The sequence below is a fragment of the Cucurbita pepo genome, unplaced genomic scaffold (assembly GCF_002806865.2).
Source record: "Cucurbita pepo subsp. pepo cultivar mu-cu-16 unplaced genomic scaffold, ASM280686v2 Cp4.1_scaffold000267, whole genome shotgun sequence".
Classification (NCBI taxonomy): Eukaryota; Viridiplantae; Streptophyta; class Magnoliopsida; order Cucurbitales; family Cucurbitaceae; genus Cucurbita; species Cucurbita pepo.
The window spans coordinates 14,713-22,443 of record NW_019646515.1 but is presented as its reverse complement, the minus strand read 5'-3'; the positions used below and the strand labels follow the sequence as shown (position 1 = coordinate 22,443).

At 42.2% G+C, this 7,731-nt stretch overlaps 1 non-coding gene across 1 annotated transcript; it reads right to left on the bottom strand.

The window, feature by feature from the left end:
• Positions 1-549: 549 nt before the first annotated feature.
• Positions 550-623, bottom strand: TRNAV-AAC. Its single transcript has one exon. It is a non-coding gene; the product is annotated as a tRNA-Val (tRNA).
• Positions 624-7,731: the final 7,108 nt, after the last annotated feature.

The following is a 7,731-nucleotide window of genomic DNA, read 5'->3' as shown; positions in this document are numbered from 1 at the left end:
AATATACTTTGGGCCTTTTATATTTCGTTCGAAACAGTATCCCGAACCCTTTCTCCGTCTGTAACAAACCTTTCAAAAACACATGTTTGCATTTTTTTTTCAATTTGTTTTGGTCGAGGTGCCGTTTGATTTTAAATTGCATTATTTTAATGTTTAACTTAATTTTACTTTTTTATTTTATTTTCCTTTCTTTTTGTCATTTTCGTCACGGTTTGAGATTTGGAGCCTCGAAAATCACGTAACAAAAGACTCAATGGCTCTTCGTCTAGCGAAAACAGCCTGTTGGGCCAATCAACCTAGACCTCGGATACTAAGTTTAGCTCATAAATTTATTTCTTGGCTAAATCAAGCATATAACGTGCCCACAATCATTCCACCCTTGATTCCTACAAGTATTTCTTCAATAAAAGTCCAAACAATTAATTACATGCTCGTTCGAGGGCACGGTTCTCGGGCTTATCAAGGCTCTAAAGCTCTTGAACTTTCTCGTAGAGGTCTAAAATGATCCACATTATAAAGATAAGAGAATAAAAATAAAATTTTCATATATGGCGTCGCCCAGACTTGAACTGGAGACCTTCAGTGTGTTAGACTGACGTGATAACCAACTACACCACGACACCATTGGAAGCTTCCCCAGAAGGTCAGGCGACTATAGAGTAAAGCCGAAACTTCCTGGAGCCTAGAGAACAGCTCGCGGAAACCTACCCGGAACTGGATGCGATGAGAGCCTACAAGTAGGCTGCTTACTGAGTACTTTTTTACTCGCCGCCTTTTAGATTTCTTTTTCACGTCTTCGCTAACTGTCGCTCGAGGTGGGGGAGCGTTTGAGAGCTGCATTGTCACTTGAGGGTCGTTTATGAGTGTCGACCTGGTTTGTGTACTTTGGGCCTTTTATATTTCGTTCGAAATAGTTNGTGGGGGAGCGTTTGAGAGCTGCATTGTCACTTGAGGGTCGTTTATGAGTGTCGACCTGGTTTGTGTACTTTGGGCCTTTTATATTTCGTTCGAAATAGTTTCCCGAACCCTTTCTCCATTTGTAACAAACCTTTAACAACACATGTTTGCATTGCTATTCAATTCGTGTTTAGTGGAGGTGTTGTTTGGTTTTAAATTGCATTACTTTAATGATTAATTTAATTTTACTTTTAGTTTTATTTTTCTTTCTCTTTGTCATTTTCATCACAGTTTGACATTTGAAGCCTCGAAGATCACGTAATAAAAGACTCAATTACTCTTCGTGTAGAGAAAACAGTATTTTGGACCAATCATCCTAGACCTCGGATACTAAGTTTGGTTCATAAATTTCTTGGCTAAATCGAGCATATAACGTGCTCACAACCATTCCACCCTAGTCCTTGTTGATTCCTACGAGTATTTCTTCAATAAAAGAACAAACAATTAATTACATGCTCAATGTGTGTTCGAGGACACGATTCTCGGGCTTATCAAGCTCTAAAGCTCCTAAACTTTCCCGTAGAGGTCTAAAATGAATCAGGATTATAAAAATAAAAATAAAAATAAAAATTTCAAACATGGCATCACCCAAACATGAACTAGAGACCTTGAGTGTGATAGACTAACATAATAACCAACTACACCACATCACCATTGGAAGATTTCCTAGAAGGTCAGACAACTATAGAGTAAAGCCGAAACTTCCTAGAGCCTAGAGAAAAGCTGGTGGAAACCTATCAGGAACTGGATGCGATTTGAGCCTACAAATAGGTTGTCGTAGTCGACCTGGTCGAGTTGGGTTGCCTACGTTGACTATGTGGGTTGGGCCGAGTGTTCAATTTTGGGCATCGTGTTAATCGTGCAGGCGCGAGCTAGGCCAGTTACTGACTCAAAGTAAATGGGTTGACGGCTACAAATGTATGTGAGACACGGTGGCTCTCGGTTTGCAGGTTATTGGTTGCAAATCGTACCTAACCCAGATCCGATGGATCCTTTCATCTTCCCCCGACTTCTGTGTTTTTTCGATTCTACTTCTCTCTCCTTTGTTGATCATTTCTGAAACCATTTTTCATCCTTTTTCTTCCTCTACTTCTCTATCAGCCTCTATTCTACCCTTTCCCGACATCTCGTGACTTGAAAACGCCTACAATTATAGATCCATGAAACTCTAAAAAATCGAGGTTCCTCTCTTGTTACCGACAATGATGTACGTAGGAGGACGCAAAATGTACCTTAGACGAACGTACAATCATCGAGGATCCCTTTCGTGGCATGATTAGAGCGTTCCAACATCTAGTTTGATCATTTTGGTTATGGGTTTGGCGTTTTGGGTATCGTCGAAAAACTTCGATTTTTCTCTCTCTAACTTGTGTTTCTCTACCTTTTCCTCTCTCTGACGTTTTCCTTCTAGGCGTATGTGGCTGAAAGCAAGTGGGAGCAGTGGGGAGTGAGGGAGCGTGGTCTGAATTGAGGACGAGAATTACGACGGTCGCCAGAATTCTCACGTTTTTCGACTACTACGCTAAGTAGAACTTTCTTCCTCAAAAGTCTCAAACTCCCGCACTAGTTTGGGGTATTTTTCTCTTATCTCATCCTCCCGCTTCCACGTGGTTTCTTCAGTATGATAGTTTCACCATAGTACCTTGATGAAGGCAATATCTTTGTTGCATAGGGCTTTCACTTCTCGATGAAGGATCCTTATGGGCTTTTCTTCATAGCTTAGGTCTTCGTTAAGCTGAAGGGGTTCGTAGTGTATTACGTGGATAGGTTCCGTCATGTACTTTCTCAGCATTGACATGTGAAATACATTGTGTACCCCTAAGAGAGGAGGGCGGTAGTGCTAGTTTATATGCCACGCGACCAATTTTCACAAGAATCTTGAAAAGTCCAATGAATCGAGGGCTCAATTTACCCTTACGCCCGAACCTCAAGACACCTTCAGGAATACTAGGTTCCCTATTTTGAACTCTAAGCTTCTACGTCTTACATCAACATAGCTTTTTTGTCTACTTTGAGGGGTACGCATCCTCGCTTGGATTTTCTAAACGGCCTCATTGTTGACTCACACCAATTTTGGTCCTACCAATTCTCTATCGCCTTCTTCATCTCAACATAATGGGGATCTACACCGTTTTCCATATAAGGCCTTGAACGGTACCATCCCGATGGTCGCTTGGAAGCTGTTGTTGTATGAGAATTCTATCAAGTGTAGTTTGAAATCTCAACTTCCCTAGAAGTCTAATACGCAAGCGCGCATGTTCTCTAGAATCTGATTCAAACGCTCCGTTTGAGCATTTGTTTGAGGGTGGAAGGCAGTGTTGAAGACGAGACGAGTACCCAATACTTTTTAAAGTCAAATCGNAATACGCAAGCGCGCATGTTCTCTAGAATCTGATTCAAACGCTCCGTTTGAGCATTTGTTTGAGGGTGGAAGGCAGTGTTGAAGACGAGACGAGTACCCAATACTTTTTAAAGTCAAATCGAAATGTCGACGTAAAGCGTGGGTCTCGATCCGACACTATTACCATCAGGACTCCATGAAATCTTACTATCTCTTTCACATACAGTTGAGCCCATTTGTCAACTATATATGTTTCTTTTTCTGGCAAGAAGTGTGACGATTTTGTCAACTGATCGACAATTACCCTGATTACTGTGCAGCCCTTTAGAGTTTTGGATAGTCCTACTATGAAGTCCATGGCTATATTTTTCCACTTCCACTCCAATATACTTAGGGGTTGTAACATCCGTGCCATCTTTTTTCTGGTAGCTTTTACTTGTTGACATACTAAGCATTTATCACCTACTCTGCTACGTCTTTCTTCATACTTCGCCACAAAAAATGTTGTTTTAGATCTTGATACATCTTAGTATCACTTGGATGCATAGAAAACGGCGAGTTCTGAGCCTTCGTCAGTATCTCTTTCCTTAACTCCTCCATTGCTGGGACACATAGGCATCCTTTACACATTAATTTTTCATCTGAGGATTTTGAGAATTTGTCCACTGGACCCTCTGCTAGTTGACTCATAATCTTACGTAGGTCAGGGTTCTCTCGTTGGGAATCAATAATTCTTTGTCTAAGTGTAGGTTGTACTATGAGTTGAGCTATCTGTGCTATGACTTCTTCATTGACTACAGTTATGTTAGCTCACTCGAAATTTTGTTGTACTCGTACCTCTCTAGTAATGAGGGTTGACGAGTGGGCCGTCTTTCAACTCAGGGCATCAACGACCACGTTTGCCATTGCAGGGTGGTACTAGATATCTATATGATAATCCTTCACCAGTTCTAACCACATTCTTTGCCTCATGTTCAGCTCTTTTTGGGTGAAGAAATATTTCAAACTCTTGTGGTCGATGTAAATTTGGGTTTTCTCTCCATACAGATAGAGTCGCCAAATTTTTAATGCGAACACTACTGCGGCCAACTCTAGGTCATGTGTAGGGTATTTCTTCTCGTATTCCCTCAATTGACGGGATGCGTATAAAAAAACTTTGCCATGTTGCATCAACACACATCCTAGTCCTTTCCTAGAAACATTACTATAGATCACATACCCCTCTGAACTCTTGGGTACCGTAAACACTAGGGTTGTTACCAATCTTTGTTTTAGGTCTTGGAAACTTGTCTCACACGCATCGTTCCATGTAAATGGTACGCCCTTCCTCGTTAGCTATGTAAGTGGCAAGGCTATCTTAGCAAAGTCCTACACAAATCTTCGATAGTACCCCGTTAATCCTAGAAAAATTTGCATCATTGTAACCGTAATTGGGCATTTCCACTTGGTAACCGCTTCGATTTTGGTGAGATCTACGAATATTTCATTCTTTGATACCACATGCCCAAGAATGAGACTTGTCACAACCAAAATTTGCATTTGGAGAACTTGGCGTACAACTTGTTTGTAAGGACCGTAAATTTTACCTATTTAATCTAAGGTCATTACTATACCTAGAAATGCGGAATTTACATTAAATAGGCTCTTATCATAAATGCGACTTACGCTGGCCTTTTATTACCTCGTGAAAAACGAATACAAGGGAAAGAAAGGAAAAAGAACAACACTGAAACAATTGTCTTATACTACCCTATGATTTATTATGCGATTACAATTCAACCTATTCTAACCTATACTAATGATGCAAACGGGAATTCAACCTAAACTAACCTATACTTTGAATGCAAACAAAATTCAACCTATACTAACTTATACTACGAAATGGAAAACAACTATTCTATGCATGTGCCACGGTCCCGGGGTGTGCGATGCCGCTGTCGATCTCACATGGGTGCCTTGCCTTTATCTGAAAAATATAGTAGCACGAGGCTTGAGTATTTCTAGAATACTCAGTAAGTGATCCCCTATCGGGGTTATGCAACAATCACATGCAATGAGATGATGGGACCTATCTTTCAATCTGTCTTCCTACGGTGCTGTTCTAACGGGTAAATTTGGACGTGTACCATATACTCTACACACAGCCCATACGTGCGAGTATGGGCTCACCAGCCAGTTCACACACCGCTAGGCCACTTTCCTTGTCGGGCGAGCATACTCTGGAGCTCCTTAGGCCGGACACCCGTTAGAACTAGTAACCATCACGGCAGCGCTATGCAAAACATAACGATCGTTGTCCTGCCATTGGATGTACACGTCCGTACCCTCGTGATGGAATAGGGGTATCCCCCAAATGCATGAGCACACATAATGCATGAGGTCACCAATACTTCTACTTTTATCATTAATGAATATAACCCCACTATCATCTTTCATGCCTTCTCATTTTTCAGTCTACATATCATACATAATCCTAACGGGGTTACACTTCATGTCGTTTATCGTGGTATCATGTCTTACATTTCATGCTGTATACAATCAAAATTTTAGTATCATTCATGCCAGAATCATCCAGAAATATCATAAACATCATAAGCATAGCACATCACATCATACTAAACAGCATACATTCACACATCACAAGCGTACGTATTGAAGTATAAGAATCTAGCATACAATTTAATGACACGTGCAAATCCACGGACACGTGCTAACACAACATACAATGTATAACCTACAATGGGTGAGCCACTTACTTGGTAGGCTTAGCCGAAGTACTCCCTAAAATATAAGCTTAAGCTCCTAGCTCCTCGTATACGTCCTACGCTTTCGTTGGTGGTTGGTTCCTGTTGGATCATTCGACACCTTCGTTAGTATTTCACAAACACAATTAATTTTCAACTTGAATTTGTGAAATACGACCTTAAAATGATCTATTTTACCTTAAATGGGATCGAAGCAAGTCCGCGAGGGTCGAAACGGTGCCAAACAGGTCGAAAATAGGTTTCCCAAGCCGAATAAGCCACTGGAATCGAGAAGCCGTCGCCGAGCTGATCAAGTCACTGGAGCTGAGGGGGTGTCGCGCTGCAGATGTGCCACGTGGCACAACCAGAGGGCGACGCATGTGCAGCGGTCTCGAGTCGAGGCGCGGGTTGTCGCGTCGAGCGCGCGGGTTTTCGGTTGCAGTCGCAGGTCTGGGTTGACCGCGAGTGATGGATCGGCCCTAGACTGAAAGGAAACCTTTGCAGGTGGGCTGGGCTGTGAGCATTGGGTATTGGATTGGGCTTGCGGGTCTCGGCTCAGCTGGGTTGTCTTGGGTCGCAGCTGATGGGTTAAGCCGTAATTGGGCTTTCAGGTTTGGGCTGAGGTGACTGGGCCTCGGGGGTGTCGTCGACCGAGGTTTGGACTGGAGTGGGTTGGACTCGGTTCAGGTTGCGGGAGTCCAGCCCTTAGGTCGGACTTTGTCTTCTTCGCCCGGTTACACGAAATTTGTCGGCGACCTCTCTCTCTCCTCGGTAACGTCATTTCGACGTCTTTTTTCCCTCCTTTTTTCTCCGTTTCCGAGTCTCCTTCTCCCCATAATTTCATTTTTAGTATTTGTTTGGTTCGTAAAGGCCTTACACTCCCAGATCTGAGAGGGTTCAGAAATTTGACGTTCTGTCTCCCTTGCCCGACGGTGTACGTGTAGGAATCGTCTAAATCTACCGCTGGTGTGTGTAAAAGCCTCTGGGATTATTTTCGTTGCGTAAATCGGAGGTTTCGACGTCGATTTCATAGGGTTTGGCTTTGCCAGAGCTTCGTCGGATTTTCTCACTGTCTTTCTCGTTTTCTCAGTATTTTTCTTCTCTGCAGGTGTCTTGGAGGTGGCTGAAGGTCGAGTTTGGTTTCCGTGGTGACCCCGACGTCGGGTGCTCTTTGTGGGTCATGTGCGAATGAAAACTCCGGCATTCGCCGTTCGAATGTGTTCTTGGTACGTTTTCAAGTATACTAGGAAGTTATCTATGAACACGATAACGAACCTGTTCAAATAGTCCTTGGATACTCGGTTCATAATTTCATAAACAAAGCTAGGGTATTAGTGAGGCCAAACGACATCACTATGAACTCGTAGTGACCGTATATTGTCATAAACGCTCTTTTTGGTACATTCCTCTCTTTAATCTTAATTTAATGGTACCCTCACCGAAGGTCTAACTTGGCAAATACTGTCGCCTCCCTAAATTTGTCAAATAAGTCTTCTATGTGAGGCAGAAGATATATGTTTTTTATCGTTCTCTTATTTAGTTCTCTATAATCGATGCACAAGTACATCGATTCATCTTTCTTTTTGACAAACAACACTGGCTCACCCTAAGGGGATACCCTAGGTCGAATAAAGTCAAAGAGAAAAGAAACAGAGCAATGAAAAAAAAAAAAAAAAAAAAAAAAAAAAA